Raw genomic sequence first — 26,406 nt, 5'->3', positions numbered from 1 at the left:
CTAAAAAGGTATACCACATTCTGCCCTGATTCACAGGATGGTAATTATTATGAATAACCTGAAGTATTCAGTGGGTGTGCTCCTTGCCATCACATATGAAGCCAGTGGCTAAGCCAGCAGCAGAAGAGAGGAATTTTGATCACAGTGGTTCTTGATTGCTTTAACCATAAATGTTACTTTATAAAGCCACTGGCTAATGACAAAAAAAAAACCCAACACCTTCGTGCTTTTAAAATCTTTACTCAAATTATTCAGCAATTAGTGAGGGAAAGCAGAGGACTGATGACATTCAGGCCCAAATCACTCTCCGCCCCATTAGTTTTCTTCCTATACCCTACAGAGTCATCTGAGTATTTAGCAGGATTCACCTTCATCTCTGCCAGCGCTACACCTTAATCAGCCAGATGGTTGCTCTGGCTCCAGTCTTGCAGCATATATTGCTTGACAGAGTTCCCTGCCTCCGCAGCACAGGCAATGTGGCCTTGGGCCTGAAGCAAGGTGGGTGTAGCGAGAGGGTTCCTCCATTCTCCCACAGGGGAAAAAAATTAATTCTAGTAGGTTTTATCAAAGACTCCTTCTTTGGAAAGTGCTTTGTAACCTGAAAGAGGAGCTCCCTGTTCAAAGACACTGCTGTGTCACTATCAATTACCTGTGAAGCACCACCAGAACAGGCAAAAGCACTTGAGGTGCTGAAAGTGGTAGGTTTTATATGATATCCCATTATCTCATTACAATGAATTAATAAAACAATAACTTGAACCAAGCAGGGTGCTATATCAATAAATGGTCTTGATACACTTCTTTTTAAATAGGAATGTGATGGTCCAGGCTACGGGCAGGCTTCAGAAAAGGGATTGCAGCATGACGAGAAATGTTGCCCACAAGTTAGTATCAGGTGTACAAGTTTTACATTCAGGTATCTGGGCACAATTCCCTTACTACCCAGAACCCAGACTTCGCCCCATTAAACTTCAGAGGCAATTTACCACAGAGTCCAAGAAAGGTATTATGGAATTGCTGATGGCTTTCTCTCTCTTTACTTCGGTGTTTCTCTCAGTTTGCCTTCTTGCCCTGCAAAGAGCTTTGATTTAGCTGCAGAAAGACAAGTGGTTACCTTGGAAAGGGTGTGCATGGGGGAGGCTTTGTTCATGCAACGCGAAGTATTGCTGCAGGAACCGGTGCTGACACCGAGCTACTGCAACCTCTGAGCACTGGGCTTGAAAAACTCAACCTCACACTCCGATGAAGAGATAATTTGTGTCCCTTAAACAACTTCATCCTTCACTGCTTCCACCGCAGGGACTGAGACAAGCGTTTCCATGGTGCAGAACAGCACTTGTGTGTGCCTCAGTGAAATCAGAAACAAACCCCTCTTCTCTCTGTTGGGTAAGTCCCACTATACAGCTGTAGCTGCTGATCCATTAGAATATTGCCTCAAATCTTCAGAGATTACTTATAAAGTGCATATCTTTTTTTTTTTTTTAATGCAGAACAGTTGGTAATATGCACAGGTTTAATACGGAACTTAGTATAACTAATTATATTGCAATTAGTACAACTAATTATGCTGATGGGGAAAGCGACAATGATGAAGAGAAAAAACGAATGAAAAATGTTTGTATCCACGTAAACTTTCCTGTTAGCAAACATGATAGGTTCCCAAAATTGGAAGGGAACCGAAGGAAAATATGAGCTTTCTGGGTGGTAGTAAAGAATCCACCATCACCTCTGTTTCCATGAGCTCTTAGCAACAGCTAGCAACTATTTCCACAGGGACTAAACAGAAAAAGAAAACTGCCCCAAAGGGCCACTGAATCAATGCAACCCATTCTTGACGTTTCAGAAAAAGGAAATTAAAACCAACAAACAGTAGTTTGATCAACTGAGTGTGAGTAAACATTTTTTCTTCACCATAGCAAATGAACAGTTGCCATCCTGAAAAATAGAAGCTTATTGTATTTTTGCTCTACTTCTCATAGAGGATGTAAAAAATTATTGCTCTGAATACCTTCAAACCTTATAAAGGGGTTTCTTTACTCTTATGTCCTACCAAGATTATATATTGCATAGAACAAAGACTTTTTATCACTTTCAAATGCTCTACATACTAACATAACCTATTTTGTTATGATCCATTATGCCCAATCAATATTTTATTAGTTATAATTGGTTTAAAAGGGCAGATACTTTCCTTCTAGTCTGAGCCAAAATTAGCACAAAATAAACTTAAATCAGCAGCTTCCCAAATATTCATGGTATTCTGGACCAGCAAACTCAGAAAAAATAGACCCTAAAGTAGACACAAATTTTACAAAATAGCCTCAGTGTTCATAACGTATAAAAAGAAATTTCAGAATCTTAGGAGCTAACGCATGTTTGAAACCCCAAATTTGACTTTTGTAGTTTGACCCAATCTCCTATTTTAATATAAATGAGGCAGGCCTTTTTACTCACCATGCTGAAGCCAGGGAGCGGGGCCTCGCCTGCAACTGTGAACACAACAGAATTGCGAACGCATGTAGATCTACCCATGCACCTGCTCAGATGCAACACTAGAGAAAGGGCTAGTGACAGGCATCCGTAATGATGCACAAGCTGGGAAGAAAGTTCTGGAATGACAGGAACTTGGGAAAAAAAAGGCACATAAAGAATAGCAGAAAGAGCACAGGTAGTACCTTTGACCAAATTCAGTCCTAATAAATTTGCCCTCTCTCATTTAATTTTATAAACATTTCTTATGAACTAAAGAATGTAAAAAAGGGAAAAGCAATAAGAAAGCATTTACAGATTTTGAGAGTCCTACCACCAAGATTTGACAACCTCTTTTCCAAAGCACCCTACGCTGCTGTGACATACTCAGAAGTGACAGGACACTTATGCTATAAAAGGACATTCCTATAAGGTGCTTGTCTATTGTCTTGGTAGACTTAACATAGCATATCCATATTGTAACATAGTATTTTCCCATAGCCTAATATTAACAGGGAATGTTTTCTACTCAAACATACCTAGCGTTGGACAGAGTTCAGACACACATTTGTTGTTCCTGCATGAGCTCCTCAAAAAGCCTAAAACAAGGTTGGAGACACCTGCGCAACTCTGTAATGAGCGAGCAACTGGCAGGATGATACTTCACAGTATCAACTACTATTTGATTCTGAAAAGTCATCTGTTGCTTAGACTCTGCCCAAGAGTACTTTGACAGCTCTATGTAAAGGCCCAAGCATTGCAGAACATGGCATTTCCAAAGGTTTATAGAGACAGATCACGAAGGTTAACAGGAATTCCTTTAGCAAGAAACCTTAGAGGGTAAGGTTGCTGTGCTCCTTAAGTATTAGTCTGTTTAAAAAAAAGAACTAAAGGAACGGAATGATGCATTAGGCTGACTCTACCTCAGAGAACAAGGCTGTAGATGGATGTGTTTTTCTAGACCCGTTCTACGTATTAGCTTCCCAAGTGGTAAATTAGAGTCTTGCCTACATCACACCCATGACATCATCACTGCCTGTGAATCCGTCCCTCTGGGAGATCTTCTTCTTAGAATTGCTAGCAAAGCTACAGCTTTAAGACATTTAGGTCCATCAGTGTGCAGGGGAGAAATCATTGCACATGAGGACATTTTACTGTGAATCATGCTCGTTGGGTGGGAGAGTCAAGGAAAGATTAAATAAAGGTTTGAGGCATTTTTCTCCACAGTAATGCACCTGGCAACATTCCAGAGAGAAATAAACCCTGAGATCTAGGAGACAGACTGAAAGCTTCTCAAAGACAAAATGAAAAGCTATATTCGGCTCCATTAAAAAAATTATACCATTTTAGAAGAAATGTAAAATATAAATCTAGTTGGAATGAAGTTAGGGCCTGACTAAAAGCTACATTTCCCTTGTAGGTTTTGTGGCTTTATGTTTCCATCACCATATTTCATCTACAGCATAAACATAGAAAATGCAGCCTTTAATGCCAGGCCTAAGAAAGATTTAAAGTTATTCCCTTTTTGAGCAATGCTTTTCCAGCACTTTAGATATACAGTATTTGCAGATTTTAAACACCGTCCATTAGACATACAGTTCCCCAAAGTGTTCTTTTTTTCAGATAGACTAATACTTCAGCTGCCTCGCCAAACCTCCTCTTTCAGGATTTCTAGTTGAAAGATTTCCTTTTTTATCACAATGATGTCACAGTGAGGGTGGCTACTTCCTTCCCGCCCCCATTATCCAAGATTTTGTTGTATGTGGTTAGTTTCATTTTTCATCCTCTGCTTTCAAAATTAACTCAGCTGTGGATGAAGATATATATCCTATTAGCGCTATCCCTTTGGGGAATGCCTACAACAGCTGCAGCTGCCATTTCATTTCTCCTTAATACCCTTGTGTCCTAGAATACAAATAAACCAAATGTTGGTATCTTGTCCACTGCACACCCCACATTGTATTATTTTGAACATACTGTACAGCTACATAAAATGCCCCTGATAAGACATTGTTAGTCACTTGCAAAGAAGCCATTAGAATAACAGTTTGTGCCTCCATAATCCACCCTGGAATAATGAAACTCCACACTGAATACCGATAAATGATCCAAGATCTCATAAGCCTTCTTAACTCTGAACACTGGAATATTAAAATACTGCAGAAACCATGACAGCTGACAGGTGGAGTCATTAGAAAAATGTATGCAAATCCAGCAGTAAATGATGCTGCATAAAGTAAAGGGGTTTACAGTTAATGACTTGTACTGATGCTCAGTCCCATATTCTGAAAAGAAAATGTCTAACATTTCTATTGATACCAAGTGAAACAGTAATATATTTAAATTCAGATATCTTTTGTCCTGCACTGAACTTAAACTTGGGAGATAGACTTAAAAACCTAATAATAGAGATCTCAGATCTTGCTTATACTTACAGTTTGACATGTCAGCTTATGTATTTAAAATTCAGCTAAGGATAAGAACCCAACCTATCATCAGCACTGAGTTTCCATCTGCAAATAAAGGTACTGTTACCGACTAAAACAAGACTGTGTCTTGTTCCTGTGCAGTCAAGTAGCAAAGAAAAATAATTTTAGCGTCTTTGGCTGATATTGTCTCATATATTTGCTACTTCCCTCCCCCAGTAGTGGTACGATATACCAAAAGAGGAGCTGATGATAACCAGTATATTGGCAGGGAATGTAAGGGCACACTCAATGAAGTAGTTTAGACACACGACTGCAGGAAGGGAGTTCATGATGCCACACTTCCTCTGGTACAACTGGGGATACAGACTGGGACTGAAGACTGGGATTCACAACCAAGCATTCTCAAAGGGAAAGGATGAGGAGGAAGAACAGACAAGCCCAGCTGAAAGCATAGGTCTTGAACCACAAAACGCATCACGTACAGTACCATGTACCATCCAACCCTTAGCATGATTGTGGATGCATTTCTATAGCACCTTCAGCCCAAGTGCAATGAATGTTAGTGAATTAATCTTCGTAACTATGATGTAAAGGGATGTTATCATCCTCAAATTACAACTAAGGACACCCTGGCAAGGAAAATGCTATTCTAAAGTGCGTCCTAAAGTGCACATATTCAGCCTCTGACAAAACCAGGAGTGGGGGGCAGTTGTCTGAATTTCCAGTTTTAAAGCTTCAGCAAATATATTTTGCCTATTCCAAAATATAGCACAGTGGCTTAAAAAGAAGAAAACAGCAGAGGTCTATTCAATTATCATCCTACTAAAAGTGAGTTGTACTCGGATTATATGGTATTTCAGGATCAAAGTAAAACTGATCCAGAAACCTAGCCACTTTTAATTGCTTTGAAAGTGTATTTTTAATTATAATACTCTTTCTCCAAGTATATCTGCGTTTTCATTGAACCTGACTTTAAAAGCATACAGGATAGTTTTAGTAGACAAGGATTATAAAGTCAGTATTTTGATTAATATAAAATCCATTCAAAATTGCAAAGTAAGACTCCATTAACATTTCTTTCATCCATTCAGTAACTCGTACCATGCAAACTGACATCATCTGCAGCATCACTAACAATCTCAAACACAGGTACCTCCTCGCACTCACCAAATCTGTACAAATTACCTTATAAGGAGAGTTCATTGTCAATTAAGATACCCAAATGCTAACAAAAAAAATATATCCATTCCATTGATGGTCTTCTCAAAAAACAGAACATAATAAAGTTACTGTCGTAATCACTTTTCTTCAGGTTGTATGGGAACTTTTATTAGTCATCTCGAACTAACGTGCAAGCAGTGGTACCAGAAGCGGTGCTGGTTTCTGCAAGGCCTACACCTGCTCATCAGGTAATAAATACTGTGCATTTCCATGGGTCACCATCAGCCCTTGGCAATGGCATTTGCTTACGGCTCACCAGGGACATGAAGCTGTAAACAAGGAAGGCTGGTGACTGAGGGGGGGAAACCAGGACAGGGTGCCATGCTCATGGTAGGGTCCTACAGAATGCGGGAGAAGAGCCAAACTGGATTCTTTTTGACAGTCTTGCCACCGTGCCCCTGCTATTCTTAAAGCATGAAGCAGCTATGTAATCTCGTGACAACTGTCATCTCAATCTTCTCCTCGTTCATGTCCTTCGTCAGAGCTCTTCCTCCACTATATCTGTTAGCAACTATACACAAAATTCAAATGACCAACTCCTTCACACTGAAAAAGAAGTAACGAGAAAACGCCATACAGGAGGTATGCAACCATATTAATGATACTTTGGGGTCTGCCAGGTGTTTTAGTTTTATTTGTGTCTTTTAGAGTATAAACTGTTGATGACAAAGATAATTATAAATGAATAACACTCTTTCAGTCATTTCCCAGACTATCTGTGCATCCACAGTGAATTTTGGCCAGATTTCTATGGCTAGATCCACAGCACTGCTGGGAGGGCAAGGCTGGTGATGATAGATTTTCCAGCCATGGAACCAGGCTGTGGGAATCACATTCTAGTCTGGAGAAAGCACCTCAAATCCCAGTTCCGGGAACTTGTTAATTATTTATGCAAAGTGAAACAGCTCAGCCAGAAGTTTACCTGCACAGAGAGGAGGAAAACCAGAAAACATGGGATTAATGCTGCTGAGAAGGACAGAACTGAATCTGAGTTGGCTGTGTCCTGGGAAAAAATCCTCACCCCACAGTTACAGGCTTAAGGGCTTCTGCCTCCAAGATTGCAACTCTAACTCACCGCCTTTTTCAGTCTCACATACCCACAAAGTGTATTTTATTGCAGATCCAATGGCACACCCCATGCAGAAATACAACTCTGATTTCAATGTGAAACACTTCCATTTTAAAATGTCTTTGTCCTCATCAGTATTCAGATGGTCCTAGTTGTTTAGTCCATTTTCAAGGATTTTTGGGGTGATTGAGAAGTAAATAATCACTTGGTCATTCATAATGTAATAAACCTACAAATAAACCAAAAAGATTTCTTAAAGAGGAATTTTGCAAGAGGAATAAATAGGCAGATAAAACAGAACTGTTATCTCCTTATAGCTTTCAGAACATACCAGGCACCTGCAGGTAGAGTCCAGAGAAAAATTTTACTCTTTTCAGTAACTGCTTTGAGTGTTATTTTTTTTAATCTGCTAATGAAGGAGCTGTATTTTTCCTTGATTTTGCCCAGTTCCTCTGGGCGTCATAATGACAGCTCAATCTCCCAAAATATAACCTTCAGTTTTACGTTAAATGAGGATATGGCATCATTTCCACTCTTGGTTGTGCTGGTAGTATCCATAATCAGCAAAGTGATTTCCAAAAAGAACAGAAGGCAGAGAGCTTGCAATGAGAAACATGCAGAATCCACAGATAAAAACAAGAAACGGATGGGTAATGTATGTGGTAAAATATGCTTGGGTCTCAAGCAATGATGTATCATGTACTTGAGAAATGACATATGGCACTTGCCTACAACCCTGGCTGGCTAAGCGCCCAGTGCAATCTGGATTACACATAATTGCTTCACACCAGTGAAAAGCCCCTTCTGCATAATATAAACATATTCATAGTGACTCCTTACTTATGAGACTGGAGACAGCGACGAGGAAAAATAATTTTAGAGAGGAGCACAGTGGGTTGCAGTACAATTGATGCAACATTTTATGCAATATATTACATTGTCTTATCTACATAGATGATCTTTAAGGTCCCTTCCACCTTAAACCATTCTATGATCCTATGATTCTGTACATAGCATATCTTGAGACGTGTCAAATATTAACAGTTTCTAATGTCATGCTCTCCATATAAATATGTATTATCAGATAAACAAAATTCCTTTCTACATATTGTGCAGGAGTGATTGATTGTTAAAATATTTCTTATTGGATACAAGATGAGACCCCATAGCACCTGGGCAGGCCCACAGACTTCCTCAAATTTTCTGCAGTGTGAAAAGGAAAAAATAAACCAGTATAGCTATCCTATAATTTAAACCAGAGCTGCCGCAGCAAAAAAGAAAACCCCTGTTGCTCCCTTCTTCTTACTGATTTTTATTTCATTTTCAAAAGTAACCTATTCAGAGCTACTTAGATGGTTCCAGCCACCTGCCAGCCTTGAGCTCAGGTCAGAGGACTCCTGTCCATAGCTCCCAAGCTAATTGTGGACAGGCACACTTGAACTCCGTTTCATGCTACATGCTTTTGTTTAAGATATGCTCATTCTTAAGATATGCAAAGTTCTTATGCTTTGAAGATTTCTTTTGGTGACTCTGGGGGTCACTGTGGTGCGTCAGCAGTAGCAGGATACAAGATCCCAGGTCTGCTTGTTTGCTGAAAAACCCTTCCATCATCTCCTCCCAACACCACCGCTTCCTTACAATTACGCTATTTGGTTCTTACTACCAAGTGTGAGAATTATAGAAACATCTCATTTGAAATATGCAGAATTCTTGCTTGTAAAACATTTGACTCTGCCCTTGCAGGAATAAAGCTGTTTTATGCTGTAAATAAGGAGTAGGTTGCAATGCCACTTGGCTGCTCATTTTCGCTACATGAAACTAGCTATAAAAAAAAAACCAACAAAACCCACGTGCCCCATGACTTCACTCCTAAATGAATTGGGCTCATTTTCCCTGACTCTTCCATTTCCACAGATCAACATGTGCGATTGTGAGACACCCAGCAAGATGGCAGGAGCTGTAGGACAAATGTCTGCCACTTGTCAACAGGAACCAATAGCAGGAAGGTCACAGGACTTTCATCCAAATTCCTTCAACTGCTTTCATGAACCGTACCCTCTGATTTTCATTATGTATTCACTTGCAGCCTCTGCTGTCTGTCTGCTGCTCCTGGTACACATCTGGGTGTTGTCAGGGTCCATAAATCTGTCTGAGTACCGCCAACTGTTACCCATATGAATTCCAAAACACGACATCATTAGATTTGGATGTATCAGAAAAAAAATCTGATCCTATTTCCAGAAAAGTCTACCTAATTTCTGTTGTGGATATGAAAGGGAACAGGTCACCGGGAGAAGCCAATAATCTTTTTGTAAACTTCTTTTTTTTTTAGAAAGTCTCAGTTCCTTAGTTCTACCTTATTGTGGCTTTGAAAGAAACAAAGCAATGATTAGCAATTTACATCTTCGATGCACTGCATAGCTATGACTGCATTGAGTTCTCACTGCTTTGTTGGGAAGCTGTTAATTTCCTTAATCCCATTCTACAGGCAGAGAAACTGGGGCACAAAACTGGTCAACTTTATCATGTCTATTGAATTTGTTAAATTTCTCAAGATTTGTTCATTCATGATGCTCTTGAGACGTTAGTCCTTGGCTAAATCTTACATTATTTTTCCTTTCAACATCTTCAGAAAAATTTTGAGGTTTCTAAATGGTTCTTGAACTGAAATAATCTCACAAATGCACAAGTGCATCTGCATCTGATGAATCCATTTCCAATATGCCCATGAGCAGCAGGCACCGAATAAGAGTTGATAAATAAAATTGAATTTAGCTAATGTCTTAAAATACTTTACAAATATGGACACATGAAATGTTCCTCTTTTTAGAGATGGGGAAACTGAGGCACAAAGAGATGACAAAAATTAGACAAACAAGCAGCAAAATGTGGAAGAAAGCCCAGATTTCCTGATTTTCATCCCATTAGTCATTCAGTGCACTAAATCAGAACAGCCAGACTGAATTCTGATCTGGCTCTTAAATGCTCATGCATATGCAGAAGCATGTGAAATTTTCAGGCCTTTTTAATAAATTTGAATAAACAAGTAGCATATAAAAAGCCACCTTTTATAGTGATATGGCTAATACTGCTCTCTATTACATATCACATTTGAGAATTTCAATCAGTATGATGTCAAATGAATAAGCAGTAAGAGGACCATTTTAAGCAATGCATGCTATGCTGTGAAGCTTTTAAACCATGACTTACTTCTTTCTTCTTCATGGTCCCAAATTAATAATCTCAGTATTGAGAAATGTTGGCAGATGCTTAATCATCTGCATGTATAACATATTGCAGGTTCAATGCACACATACATGCAAAACAGAGAACCAGGCCACTTTCCAGATGAAGAACTATCAGTTCAATGAAGACTCACACTAATACAAAAGCCGCACATGCCTTGGATGCTTCCAGATACCTGAGCTCAATAAATATGTTAACCAGGTCTTTTACATTGCCATTTTATTTTTCCTTTCCCACTGAATGAAGAACAGAACAGATGGTTCAGACGAGTGACTGCTGCTGATTCTAGCTTCACTTGTCATTGAAAGACCCAGCTAGCTGAACTTTATGCAAGGACTGTGAGAAATGTGAACGGCTGCTGCCTTGTGTGGTGGGCTTATTGGTCCCAGTTTGTATCGACCAAAGGATGTTTCATGGTTGGTTGCTTTCTTTTTATTAATTCTCTGAACTTCTGCTATTTTGAGCAGCAGAACATAATATACACAAAAATATCGAGAGATTTTAATCACAGACACTACAAATGTCCGGCTTTCAAATGGGTTAATGATAAACACAAAACCCACTTATTGTATCTTGCACATGGGCACATCATGTTCTAAAAATCTTGGCCAAATAGTAATAAATATAGGAAATCTAAGAAGCCTTTTTTCAGGCCTGCCAGTTGTTGCAAGTGTATATAAAATTTTATTTCTTTATGGCCAATTAATGTTTACTATGCAAACAGCAGCTGAGTGTAGGCCCTATTCATCCTTTCGAACACTAGATTTGTTTTTATTGCTGTATGAAAAGCATTTACCTGCTGTATTTTTAAATTCTGTTAACACAACTCTGGAACATTGTGACAAATTCTAGGAAAAAGACAAATTGCACCTGACCATAATACATGATAAAATGTCACCAAAATTTTTGTCAAAAAAAATGTCAGTTTTGGGAGAAGGAGTCTTCCAAAATTGAATAATGAAATCTGAAGCCATAACAGAAATATCTGGAAATTCATTGCTTTCAGTTCAAAGAAGGAAATTAGAAGCAAATTCTTTTTTTTTTTTTTTTTTTTTTTAAAGCTGACCTCTTTTATACCCAATTACCATGATACAATAGTCATGCTCATTCAAGATGTGACAGGAAGTCCCCATGGAGAGAGATCTTGGGCCATTACATTTATGTCAACAAGATTTAGTGTGACTTGGGATAGAGGAGGGAGTGACACACACAGCGCAAAGCGAGGCAGTCCTCTGGAGTACCAGCTTAACTGCGCGAACCATCCAGACCATCTTGGGAAGAGTGAAAGGACCTAGGAAATCCACACAACAGTTTCTTCTCCACCTCTGCATTGACCAGAAATATGATATACAACTTTAAATGCATGTCTGTCAAATGCAATCTTTTCTTCATTGTCCCTTATGAAAAAAATTACTTTCCTGCAAGCTCTGAGTAACTCATGACATTGACGAAGCTCTTGGTTGGACCTATTGCTCCTTGCAGAAAGTCCGAATGAAGAAAAGCTCTAGCTGGTCCACAAACAGCATCAGTGATATGATCCTGTGTTTAAGCTGTTCGTTCCTCACCTTAAGTTTAGTGCCATTTCTAGCTGTGTCTGTGTATGGAATTGTGCTAGATTTACACAAATAAAAAGAAGTACCTTAAGTGTTTTCACAGAGGTGGTAGGATGTTAGATTATGTATGTATATACGCATATAAAAACACCCACCATTGTTTGTGTCTAAGCATCACTGAAAATTAGTAGAGAAAATTCAGCCAAATCAGGTGACATTTTTCCCTATGTGTCCTTGTGATTACAGGAACATGACTATTTGAGTAGGAGGGGTCTTCTGCCTACAGATTTTTTTACACTTAGAGCTGAATACCATCAAAATACAGAATCCAATCTGAAATATCATTTCTGTACTTCAGCCCACAAGACTTTGGGGTGTTCAATACCAAGACTCAGATACGGGAATGTGGATTCACCTCTGTAAGAGGTTCAAACCCACCTAGTAGGACAGATGGATTCACAGGTCCTAGCTTTCTGATTTCAGAGAAGCATAAAAATCTCATTAGAAATTTTCTATGCAGCAAAGCCTCCTCTCTTCTGTCAACTTGACAGCTATCTAGCAGGCATGGGTGGCCTCCTAAATGACCAGACAAAGATCAAGACAGTCAAGAACTCCAGCTGTTTCCTCGCTGACAGCAACAGCCTGTTGTATCTCGTTCCAGGATGCCCCGTGAGCATTAAAAGCTCAAACTTTTGTGGACGGCATAAATTAAGGAAAAACTCAGCACAAATTGAAAAGCACTGAAGTGAACAGTAGGTGGAGGAACCAGCTGGGCTGGGGTGTCAGCATGTGGATGAACTGAGAGTGAATTTTGAAATGAGCCATTGATACATTTTATGCGGCTGTGCAAGTGAAGACTGGGCCCAGCCCCGCAGGACAAACTGTGTTTCCATCCTACAGGGAGATTTCTCTGCATCTAAGGCATGAAAGAGCATTCCCAAACAAGCTTTATGTTGACCTTTCTGGTAAAAAGAAATACCAGGTTGCATTTTGCAATTTATTAACAAAAGCCAGTCTGGTGTGAGTTGGAAATGGGACTGAAAGGAAGCAGCAGGGTGCAGCAACGGCCGGCAGCTCCCTGTGGCGTGGGGTGCTCCAGGGTGGCAGGGCAGGGCCTGGCAGCCTGGGCCCATCCCACCGCCCCAGCCAGGAGCAGGACACCGGGGGGACCGGGGACAGTCTCAGCCCCCGGGAATTGAGCACCACCCCGGGGAAGGGACGAGGCTGGGCTGTGGGGCCGTGGGTAGGCCCAGCTCGGCAGGGCCCATGGCTGGGCAGGGCCGGGCTGTGGGGAGCTGGAGACCGGCCCTGCTGCCACGTCACTAGCTGGGGGGGATACCCCAAATTGGGCAGGTTGTAAGGCCTGTTAGTGCCCTGACAAAGAGCTTCCCGTCCGTGTCTGCCTGTTGGAAAATCCAGCGGTCAGCGTTGGGCAGCAGGCAATGCGGGGCAGTGTGTGTTTAACTGAGGGGTTCCGACATGAGGACCCTGCATCTGGGCCATTCAGGGCTTCGTCCAACCAATTCCTGTGTCAGGGAAACATGCAGTTCAAGTTCAAATCATGGCAATGATGAAAGCAACTGAGTTGGGATGTCAAAAAGGCCACTGAAATATCCAAAACAAGATTTAAGGAGCAGATACTAAATACGTAGTTATTATGTAATGTCTATCATATACATTGCTTCCTTCCTCACGGCAAGGAGATTTCCACCTCGCCACTATCCTTGTCCAAGACCAGCACAAACCTACCATGCTGTAGCTAGTGGATAATTTCAAATTCCTTGACTTTAAAATTTAATGAACTAACTACTCTTTCACAACAATAATTGTTTTCCACATATTGCTTATTCATAAAATATGTATTGAATCCTGATTCTTCACTTCCTATTTACTCTAGTAAATAGATCCTCTGTTCTGCACAGGCAGCCCTGTCACCATGCTTTAAGTCCAGGGACATGTGCAGAAACCTTTGTACAATAATTATGGAAAGTTAGTGGGGTAGAAGGAAATGTTATCAGCCATTATCTCTTGCTCCAGAGGATGTGAGGAGAATATAAATAAATCCAGACACTGCAAATGCTTTGCTGCAAGCTAGGCGATTAAAGTATTTCAGATTCCTACAAGTCTATTTAAAGCAACTTAAATCTTTTTGATGGCCAGTAGTTCACTACAGCCTAGCCGCTTGCACAGGCTAAGCTTCCCTAACATGCTGCACAAAGTCCACAGGAAAATGGCTTCAGCTCCTGATGAATATTAATACAGATGAGATGTTAGGTTACAGATAGGTCTTCAGAAAATGTTTTAGGGTACTTTTATTTGCTTTAGAGATACACAAACTCCCTTGTAAGGCTTAGTACTCTTTCTTAGGCTCATATACTTCGAACGTCATTCACATTGGTAAGACTTCCACATTCAGAGCAGCAGCAGGTCAGAAGTAAAGGTGGGGAACAATTTAAATCTCTCCCAGTAAAGAAGTACTACCCAGAATTTGCTGACAATATTGAAAATACCAGCTCTATCACAGCTTGATTGGCCAGTATATGTGCAGGCTATTTGGAAGGCAATGCAGTGCTTTCAGTGTCTGAGTGCCTGAAGCTGCTCACAGCCGCTGAGAAGTGAACTCAGCTTACATGCTGCCAAGGAAGAAGCCCAGTGTTAGTAAGGGAGGGTAGAGAAAAGGGAATGCGAGTGGATGGAAGGGAAGAATATTGCTTGCTTGCATCAGTTTAGCCAGAAAGAAACTTTATCTCAGAAACCAGTAGAGAAAAAATTAATATCTTGCATTTTACAGTACATTTCTTCCCTGGCTCCCCCCCGGGATATAGTAGAGACTATAACCAGCCTCAAGAAAAATGAGAAATATAAGAGTCACACATCATTTGGGATAAATCTAAGGAAAAAATTATTATCTTAAAACCAAAAAACCAGGCACATCACTGCCTAAAGAAGTCTAGTCAGTAATTGGAGTTATGCAGGAGAACAGCTTCCACGTATTGCTTTAGCAGAGGTTGGAGAAGTAGAGGAATTCTAGAGGAGGAACAACAATGGTATTCAAGAATGCAGCAGAGGAACAAACTGATGAGTTATCACTCTGGGAAAAGCGTAGAAACTCTAGAAATAAAGTTTTGGGACATAGTACTATTTGAATAACTTGGAACTAAGAGCAAAGACTAATTCAGAGAAACACTGTTTCATAGATAACTTTTGTAAATAAACATAATTGCATCAAAGATGTCCAATTAGTTGCAAAAATATTGATAATGCTTGAGAGCTTTACACTCCCAAATGATTCCAGTGCACTTTATAAATGCAGAAGTAACTTCATCTAACCAGCATGTTTCTCCCACAGAGATGGAAGGCAACAGCCCATTTAATAGCTCACAGTGCCACTCCACAAGGCAGGGAAAATGACACTGTGATTCCATTGAAATAGCAGGAAGTGGAAATAAGCAGGACAGAATTACACAAGTTAGAAATGGGCCCACACATCAAGCTGATGGCTCTGTTCTTAGGGAAGGAAGGGTAGAGGCTTTGTGCTCATCTGGAGCATGCCATTACTGACCTCACCAAGCTTCTACCAGTATTCTGGAGAATTGGTACTACACTGATTAGAGAAAAAAACTACAACATTAGTAAAGTTTTAGCTGTATCCTACATTTTCTTTAAGTACATCTCAATCAAATGCTAAGCATACCTGACCTTGTTTACCCAGAGATACCTGAAAAGAATCCAGGCCCAACAAGCATACTTCGGTCAACTTAATGCATGTTGAAGAGAGCAGGAAAAGCCAGGTAAACAGTTGTAATTTTGATACAGATAGTGCAGGCTTTTTATACTGATTTCCAAAGAGAAAAAAAAAAATTATTCCTTTTTAAATTATGTAAGTAAAGTGTGAAAGACAGAATACTGGGGAGTAACATTTTTCCACAACAAATGAAAATAAGCTTTTAGATGTTATTAACACCTATCAAGATGTCAGGCACTATCTGTCCCCACTGGGGGGAAATTTTTCAGCATTTCCTTCGTGGGGAGGAATGTTGGGCCTTTTAAAGTGAAAAGAATTATTAGACCATTTTCCCCCAAGTACCTGTTTATGTGTTTGAGAGGATATGTTGCAACAACAGGCAACATAAAAGACCAAATTGTTTTAAATCAGGATGAGCAAGTCCTCCCCTTTCAGTTGCTCAGCATTATTTCCTTGATATTTTTGATTAAAAAACAGGAAAAGCATAGTAGAAAACCCCCTGAATTTCTAACCTATAAACAAGTTTTCTTCCTTGTTTTTGCATTTGTGTCAAAAAGAACTTGAGGGTGAACTATTTTCCACATTATTATTTCATGTCTCTTTAAATGCTCTGTCAAAATTATTTTGGCTTGTGCTGCAAAGAGAATCTAGAGAACAAATTTTTATTCTACACTCATCATTTTCCTTCCTTTCAACTGCAGTTCTTATCAGCCTGTGTTATACATAAAAAAGAACCAAAAACTTAAAGACATGCTCTGTGGTGAAAAATCTCACACTGCTTTTCAACATGATCAAGGCTAATCAGCTAATAGCAGCTACAAAATAAATTAAAAAAAAAACTTCTCTAGATGTTCTAAAGTGAGGGGAAAACAACCAAGTCAGATAATCCTAAAAGGTTTGATTCTTTTTGAGTAACAAAATCCATTTGAAATCTTTTTTTTTCTTTCTTTTACTGGAAATTTAGTGATAGCTAAGGAGGTACAGGGTAGATACACAAGTCATGAAGGGTATTTTGGAGGTCAGTTGCTATTTCTTGTTCCCTTCTCTTAGCGCATGAGAACAATGAATCCAGCACCAAGTTGAATGGCAGCAATGACATCAGATTTAAAACTCATTATATGTACTTTTTTAAGTGCAAGTAGACTTCAAAATTTGTAAGCAGGAAGTAGTACATTTCACTCATGAAATTAAATATCCGTATGCTTAATAGGACTGTTGTGGTTTCATCACATACCACTTGCACATACTGGGAAACTTTATTTTGAGGAACTCTCTTCATGATGAACAATATAGATCTGTGGAGAACTGATGGGCTCCAGTCAGGAAGAGACAGAATGCACATTGTTCATATTTTCTGCAGCTGATTTTCAGTAGCCAGTGGAGACCCATATGCCAATGTTTTTATTAGAAATACTATTACGTGGCATATTCTGCCCATTGTATTTAATCTAACCATGTCCAAAACCCTTGCCTTCATTTTACTAACCACCTGTTACAGCCCAGGGATATGAGAGTACCATCACAATTAGTTGAAAGCCTGGATGAGGCTTTGAGCAGCCTGGTCTGGTGGGAGGTGCCCCTGCCCAGGGCAGGGGGGTTGGAACTAGATGATCTTTAAGGTCCCTTCCAACCCGAACCATTCTATGATTCTGTGATTCTGTGAAAGTGCCCAAACACCAGGGAGTGGAAACTGTTTGGAACCCGGGAAGAGCATTTCAGTGTCAGCACAGGGCATTTTGACAGAGGTACACAAATAATGTGACAGCATTTCACTAAACAGTATTAGCAGCCATAGCTAGCTCTCCTAGAAAATAAGCAAGCATAACTACAACCAAAGTCAACAATCCACAAAAGCAGAAACTTATCAAGAGCAGTGAGACCTCATCTTACTTAAATCAAGACTGAGCATTACTCATAGAACCAGGTGTCTCTCATCAGCTTCAGCTTAAGCTCTAGATACTGAGCTAAAACAAAACTTATGCACAATGTTTCCATTAACTTTCAAAGTTCATGTAAACATCCTTTTCCTTTCCTTCAATACCTTACTCTTTATGCCCACCCTTCTTTCATGTTAACCCCCAACTTAGCTTTGCTTCCACGAAGTGTAAGCCTTGCAATCAGAGTCTTTCAGCATGCAGCCTTGATATTGTCTTAAGCCCTTGCAGTGTAATAACTTTTATATCTCCTGCACTAGCTATATATTTTAACACATAGTAGGGTTGGGGTACAGTATAATAAAAAAAGGCCAAACAATCTGAGGTGGCTCAGAAAAGCAGATAGACTTGTCCTGGTTTGAGGACAGTCAGAGAAATGCAAAAGGCTTCACATTTCTTCCTGTATTTATTTTTTAATTTGATCTTTCAATCTTTTTCTGATTAGCAACAAGAATTATTTCAATTGAGATGCCAGCTGTTCTAAGAAACTCAGCTGAGTCCCATCTGGCCTATACTATAAGGCAGTCTGATATTATCAGCTGCTTTGAGCAGTGAGCTAAGACACAGCTGGTTTGAAATTCAGAGCTAAGACACACCAGACCATGAGCTGTGGCGCGTGTCAGTCTGCCTCAAGTGCATTTGCAAAGCAGGAGGCAAAGCTGAGTCTCTGAATAAAAAACAAATGCCCTCAGAAGTGACAATATCTATTATAACATAAGTCCTGGAATGTCTTTTTATAATTGCAAGAAGCTATGTACTGATCAACGCATCAATGCAATTTGCTATATACGTATCGCTGCATTGGGCTGGCTGAGAACATCTCTCCTCCACTACTTCTGTATTTTCAGAGATACAAGCCACAACACATAAACACATGCGAGAATTAGCAGAGTTGGACATCATTAACGCCTACTGCTCACATCTCAGTCATACAAGTATTTTTGCTTGTTAAGAAATGTTCATTCTAACTAATGCTAGCAACATAATATATTCCTTGTGAGGTGTATTGTGCAGTTTGGAAGTATTTATTTTTTATCAAACAACTAATTATCCATGAAAAATACATCCTTTGCTTTGTGTCAGTCATAGAGTGTTCCCCTGGCAGTCTGAGCTATCTGTATAAACCGATATACTCGGTCTGACTTTATCAACTCTCCATATGGCTATAACCTTACTTATGTTTGTTACTCTATACTTCCAATGACAGCAGAAGAGCTCAGCCATTGGCTCATGGACTGGGAAGAGCCTGTAAGGAGAACTAACCCATCTGAGCCTGCTCAGGGTGGTCTGCTCTCTATTGCCATAGCTTTCCCGAGTGCCCTGCCCCAGGCCCTCGACACCATCCTGTCACAGCACAAGCGCACACATATTTTCCATTTTCTTCTGTCACCTCCAGGACTGAGATAGTGTCAGCAGAGTGAGTCGGTGGCATTCACTTCTCACGAGCCACCAGAATGAGCTATAGGGTCTGCTCTTCCAAGAAGACCGGATCCAGCTGGATCACATAATTCATTTAGAAGAGCTGAACGCTGTGCCTCAGTGTTTGCTGTGAAATCTGAGAAGACTGATGGACTATTGATGGCAGCATAACTCTGCTCTAGCAGGAGAGTGAAGACAGCCTGCCAAACACTACTGATTTGCAAACGATGCTTATCTGCTGTAACCATCAAGGAGAATTGGAAGTGGCAGAGTGGAGAGAAGAAACACCTCAGGGAAATCAGTTTGAAACAAGCTTCTGGAGTTGGCCAAAGGAGTAGGAAGGCTCTAATTTGTGGAAGCCTCTTATTAAAATCAGAAGTTCTCTCAAATAAGAGACAAAATCTTAGAAGTGATGTGGCAGGTTTTGGCCATGGACTGTCTTTAGAGCTGTATGTCTCATGCACTATATCTACTAGCAAAATGGTTTGAATTTAAAAGAGCTTTTACAAAGATATGCAAAACTTTTCTCATCTTTGAAAGATGCAATTATTAATCAGAGTATCTCTGAAGGTGGGGATGCAGGTGGTCTGTGAGATGTCCTCAACCTAGCTGGGGAGACAGCACAGCTCTTGGGGCTGAAGACAGATGGAATGTGGGGCTCCACATACGCAGAGGAAAGCAAATGAGCAAAGGCTCTGCCATGCCAAATTAAGACACAGAGTTCATTGTGGGTCAGATCCTGTGACTGCTGCATCGCTGTGGTTGAGTTCAGCACTAGAGTGAACCTACAGAATAGGGATCTAACACAGATTATAACAAGTTATAGTTACAGTCTATTCAAATTGAGAAATAAATAATAGTAGAACAGATTTCCAAAATAACTCACATGTAAAAATCAGATATACATCTACTGGGCCTGAGCTCTACTGCTTCCAACAAAGTATTTTCTACTATTTTGACAGTTCTCACTGACTGATTTGTTCTTAGTTGGACTTTTTGTACTACAGAAAATTCATCCCGTAGCTAGAAACAAAAAAACCCGAGTTGTCCAGGAAAAGGGTATACAGTTCACCTATAAACTAGGCCTGGCAGATTATCAGGGATAACTAGGGCATATAGAAAAGGTTTTACAGTTCTGCCATCTGGTACCACAGTCCTAACGATGTTCATTCCCCATGGAAATGGCCTTGGGGCAGCATGCTTGTTCCTTGATATGGGTCTCCCACACAAATTCCTACCCTGCAGAAGGCAAGAAGGGCTTTCTTTGCCAGATCTCTATTGCCATTACGTCTTCAATAGCATTGCTGTAATGGAGCATTATCTGATGTTCTTGCCATGTTAGATATATTCCGGATGTTTTTATTTCCCCTCTCTTTCTTCTGTCCCTGCGGATGTTGTCTATTTTTGAAACACTATTATCAAAATAGCAGTTGGCTGCAAAAAGTTTGATGAAATCTTATTTTAGTCTTATATACAGTCTGTCAAAATCCACATACTTCTGAAATGGGACTGATTTGCTACGATTTCTTTTTTGCAGAATAAAACTGTAAAAAAGTTCAGCCAATGTTGAAATATCCTTTTGACATTTTTTGAATAGAATACAGCAATGTTCTGTGTTGAAACAATAGCAGGTTATCCCTCTGCAAAGGAGAGATAAGAAGTATTGTAAATGCTCAATATCAAGAACATCAAAAGCTTGCTAATGACCTAAAAATCAAAAATTAATTGTTTAAAAATGGAAACACGGACACTCACTGAACATAACTTAAAGTGATTTGCAGATAACATCAGAAAATCTGAGGCATAAAATGAGCTGCAACCAGCAAAGGACATGAAAGGCAGTGAGAAAAGCATTTATAAATACATTCAGGATAAAAGATGGAGAGCATTGCACTGGTCTTAAGGAGGAATGGTGAAAAGTGTATGAAGGAATGTAAAAGGACAAAGCGTTCAGTGCCTGAGCCTTTATAAAAAGAGTAGCTGTGACCAGATTCTTAACACATTTCAGTGGTCTGGAACACCGGCTAGAATTAGGAGAGAACAGACAGCAAATATTTAGCTGAGACACGTGTGCATGATAACGGAGCCTGCTGAAGTTCACCTTAGAAGATTAAGAAATAATTGAAACAATCTGAACTACTTTGAGGACACACAGAGGCCTGACGAGAACAACTAGAATGCTCTTCTGCAGAAAGGAAAAAGAAGAAGCTGGAAATTTGTAGGCTAGTTACCTGCGGTTTAGTACCTGGAAAGATACCACAACAAAATGTGAAACAATCTGCGTATAAGCATCTAGAGACATAAACATGATAAGAAACAGATAGCTTGTATTTATCAAAATAAAGGGTGTTAAACCAAGCTAACTTCTTTCCAAGTGAATAATTTGGCTTTTCAGAATAACTTGCCTTTTTGGGTGGAGGAAGGTAGTAGAGGAAATGGATGTTCAGTTTAGTGAAGTTGTTGCAGTCGCAGACAGCCCTCTCCACAAGTAAACTCAGGGAATGTGGCCTCTATTATATCACCATAAAATAAGCCTGTCAGCTGTGGAAAAGGCCTGCTCAAAGAATAGTCAATAGTGTTCTCATTCCAGTTTGAAATTGTGACAGCTTTTGAAATACTGAAATCCTTCACAGTGTGGAGCTTCTGTTCTCAGCACACCTGTAATGGGAAGGGGGGATTTCTAGCCAGCAGCGAGGGCAGCCCTGTGCAGAGGAAGTGTGCCAGACCACACCTGAGCTTGTCACAGGACAAACCGATGGAGCTCGAGGCAGATGGTTAGTCTGGAAGCACTAAAACATCTCTGTGGGAGAGCCGCCGCTGAGCCAGTTCTCTGCCTATGCAGGGTGACTGGTGCTGCCAGGGTGGAGGGAAGTAGCCAAAACTGAGTTCCAGTGACCCTGATTGTCAGTGACTGTCAATGCAGTTAGCAGCTTTATCTCCATCTATAAACGAAAGTATTCCTAGGAAATAGCAGTTAGCATTGCGCTACACCGCTGTGGCATCTGGCTATGAGTTTCTCCTCCCTGGTACCCTTTGGCAGGTGGAAAAAATGCCCCTCTGAGAGTGCATCTCTAACAGCACCTTGTTCAGCACATCAGTAGAAAGGAAGGAGAACAAATACCTGTCTCCTATCCGTGAGGCACAGCAAACAAATTCAATCTGGTTGTACCAGCCCATGATGAATGTCTGGTAACACTTAGTCCCGGATGGGAAAGGCACAAGCCCATATAAACTCATCCAGCTGGTCATTACTGTTTATAATTTAAAGTATCTACAATTTTATCAAAATATTTACCGATTCACAGATTGTACAATAATATATTTATACTAATTCACAGTGAACAAATTGATAACTTTCAGGTCATTATCTGCAAGTCCTAAATTCTGATATATATGAAATCTCTGTAAAATAGATAATTTGGGAAGAATGAAGGGATTTTTTCAATACACAGCATGCACTATTTTGCACATGTATGTTTGTTTACAAAGAGATGTACATTTGTTTACAAGGAGTATCAATAAGTTGCTTATTATTATATTCCTAAGTTACTGATCTTCATCAACTGAGATGCATGAACTGAGCAATTAACTGAGGAATTGAGGCATACATGCAGTCCCCTATAGCAACTTTAGCTGACAGGCTGCCATAGTTAGTTGGATCACATTGGATTGGATCACATGTGCCTAAGCCCTGTACTACATCTGGATGTAGTCCACTATATTTTTATACATCTTTCCTCAACTTTTCTAGGCTTCTTTATTAATATACAATAATAGTCCTTTACTAATAAAAGCAGTTAAGACTGTTCCTTGTCTTGTCTTTAAATACAGGAGATCAAGTAATAGGTTCTATTCTTGCCATGAAGTAAAAGTACATCTTTAATAATAAATATTCTGTGACTAAAATGCTTCTTTTTCTATCAGCTTTCCTATGGGTCATTTTCTCTCAATAAGCAAAGTCAGGGACAACTACTAGACCGTGCAAGACTCATCTCTCTCTCAGGAGGATTTTAAATTATAACTTACCTTATCTGATTTAAGTTCAAGTACAAACTGATCTATACGTTCTGCTTGCGGCCTTTGTGGTGTCACAGAAATTAGGTTATTAGCAAGAGTCACCTAAAGGCAGGTCTACAGGGGACATTCAAAAAAAAGGGGGTAAGATTTCATCCAAAGGCAAACAGTACAAAGGCAAAATGCCTGTAATTAACAACCACTTAAGACAAACGTGTGATGGCAGATGACTGCCCCATGTCAAAGAGCAAGTGTTATGACATCTTTACCTTCTTAGGTTCCCGCTCTCAGCTTGATGAGGGTAGAAGCAGGGAAGGGACAAATCTTCATCACAAATCCAAACTACAGCCCCAATTCATTACCTTTGAGTCAACAGCAAGGTGTTTTACTGAATTTACTTCTGCATCCCCCATCAAAGTAGTACCACCTACCTTAGCAAAACAACTTTACATAAAATATCATTTGTTCTGTGGGGCTTGGAGGGGAAGAAGAGTAATTACAGGAGTCTAAAATTGCCATGCCAAGTTATCATCCAGCCAAAGCCATACTTAACTAGAAAGGAACTGCTGTAGAAGAGGCAGTAGGTCAGGAGAAAGATATTAGAAAACAGTCAAGAGTTCAAGGGGAAAGGGAAAAAGAAGCCTCTGATTTTGTCCACCTCCAGCATTCTCAAGAAATTTTTCTGCTGTCTCCTCCCTCATTCACTGGTAGCAATGACAGAAATGCTAATGTATAAAGAGTTTGTGAGTGTTTGTACTACAGGTTAAGCTGATAAAGGGCACGAGTAGCTTTTTTTTCCACCATGCTGTGTACTGACTGAATGTCAAGGTAATAGAGAGATGCGGCCCCTGAGGCACTACAGAGTTCACTACTGTTGATACCACTGCTGAGACCTCATTAGGGATGACTTGCAGCTCAGAAATTTGCTAGTGTGAATGTCTGAATTCTACAGACTCATCGATCATTCCTCTGCAGCACTTATTTCTCTTTGTCCACCAGCTGCCTCTTGTGACTGACTAAAATTTCAATGAATTCTTTCATCAGGTTTAGGACACGAGGGCCTCTGGTCTACTCTTTACAACATTGCAAGATCCTGGCATTTGTCAATTGGCGTGGACCAAGCTACACTAGAATTTAAGTTTGAAATATAGGCTATGTATATTAGGAATTTAATTATAATAACCTCAAGGACAGTGTTTTGAATAGTTTTTCTAAACTAATTAGTTGACTGGCTTTTTAAAGCTTAACCATTAATAATTTTATTATCACAGATAATAACTTGGAATGCAGCTAACAATCAGTGTAACTGTAACCTTCACTGATTTTTCAATAGGTAAGCCTTATCAAGATAATAGGTCTGATCATCCTTTGCAGTAGCTGGCATGTTGCATTGCTATTGTCCTTTGGAAGCCTCGGGAAAAAGGAAAACCTGGTTTGGGCAAACAACACATCTCTCGGTATTTGCAAGGTTTCCTTTTCCCTGTTTTCTCACCATCACTCTGCTATCACAAAACTCTTTGATGCTAACTCCAATATATCAGAAACCTTCTCATGCTTCCTTCAGGACAAAAACTACTGGCTAGCATTAGAAAACACAATTTCACATTGTAGAATCAGAAAAGGGAGGCAAAGAAGTGTTCTGAGGGATTTGGGGGGTTTTTTTTGGACACACCTAAAAATTAGAGAAAGTTGAGAGACAATATTAAGTGAAGGAATGATTGTGCATGGGAAGGTAATGACTTAATTAAGAATCATACAATAACCTTGATGTACTCAGAAAACAACAGTTTAACCGATTGAATAATTTTTATTTGAGATCTTTAGGAATCCAAACAATTTTAGAAGTTGTGTGCAGCCTTGACAAAACCACATCTCAAAGTTCCGGGCACGTGATAACTAAAGATGAGCACTGTGTCTAGAAGAGAACTTAGTAACTTTCCACTCTGATGTTACAAGCTAAAAAGCAATAACTTTTAACTTACCCTTAAAAATCAAGTTTGTGCAGAACGTATGGTATAATTCCTGCTCTTAGTTTTGCGCATTCAGCATCAATACAGTTCCTTCTATCCATATATTTTTTACATAGAAACTGATGGACCTGTGATCACTGAGAGGCAAATGCTGAAGTCCTTACTTAGCATCTAGCCAACACTTTCTCAGCATGAAGTCAGTGGGAGTTTTGAGGGAGGTATGAGTAAAATGCTGACTGAGGATGCTGCCACAGAGCACAAAGTATAAGTGAATTGACATTACTTTCATTTGAATGAATACACTGAACCAGAGGCACCGCTGAATGAAGTAAGTCTCAAATTCTGGTAACTCGCTCCCACTGGACTTTAATTTTACCTACTCAGTTACATGACCTTAATTCAGTCGCCATTAAACAAGTGATGCTGATGTCCTTTTGATTTAAGTGAATGTGACATAAATTTAAGAGACAAAACAATATGGATGTCCTTATTTTAGGATTTTATTTCTAACTTAAACTCTGTAGACCATGGAGGGCAACTGTATTTACAAGTTTGGGGATTGTTGATAGCAGGAGAATATCGTTGGTGCAGGAAGGTTTATTATAAAGCAGCCTTTGTAAATCGTGTAGCAGAGCATTGAGGATTAAGCAAACTACTCAGCCTGAATCCACATCATCTGCAAATCTGATGTTTATAGAGGTCTCTGTATTACCCAGACCTTTAGCAAACTATTTTTAGTGGCTAATTGTCCAGCTGCATTACATCTTCACCTAGATTTTCTTCCTTAGCCAAAAGGAAATCAAACCCCTGAGGAAGCAGAAAAACCAAGCTGAATATTAAATGACACTGGAAATGGTGGAGCAGTGGGACATAAATGTCTCGCAAAAAAAAAAAAAAAAGAAACTGAAAATAATCACAGGAAAATCTATCTATTTTTAGAGGGGGGCATTTTTAAAAAAAGATTGAACTTGTCTGTGAGAGTGTGTTGAAAAAGCATATCTAAGGGCTTTTGTGGTGGGATAAAGCAACAAAGAGATATAAATTAAAGACCGGCTTTTAAAAAGCAGATTAGAACAGTGAGAGATAATGCAAATGAAGGGTCGAAGCAGCATGAAGCCAAGAGAGCAAGGATGTGTGGAAAGCCGAGGGGAGGATGGAGGAATGGATAAAAGACACGCTGGATCAGAGGCTTGAGCTGTTACAGCAGCATCACTGAGGGCTGGATGAGATACGGGCTCCTGTCAGTGGCGGTTTAGGAGTATTAGGTTTGCCTGAACCACTCTGACATTTCCTCAGATGTGTTTATCAACTCTGTTTGAGGGCAGCTGGCCCCTGGC

This window comes from Chroicocephalus ridibundus, chromosome 4 (genome assembly GCF_963924245.1).
Source record: "Chroicocephalus ridibundus chromosome 4, bChrRid1.1, whole genome shotgun sequence".
NCBI lineage: Eukaryota > Metazoa > Chordata > Aves > Charadriiformes > Laridae > Chroicocephalus > Chroicocephalus ridibundus.
This window is presented reverse-complemented; position numbering follows the sequence as displayed.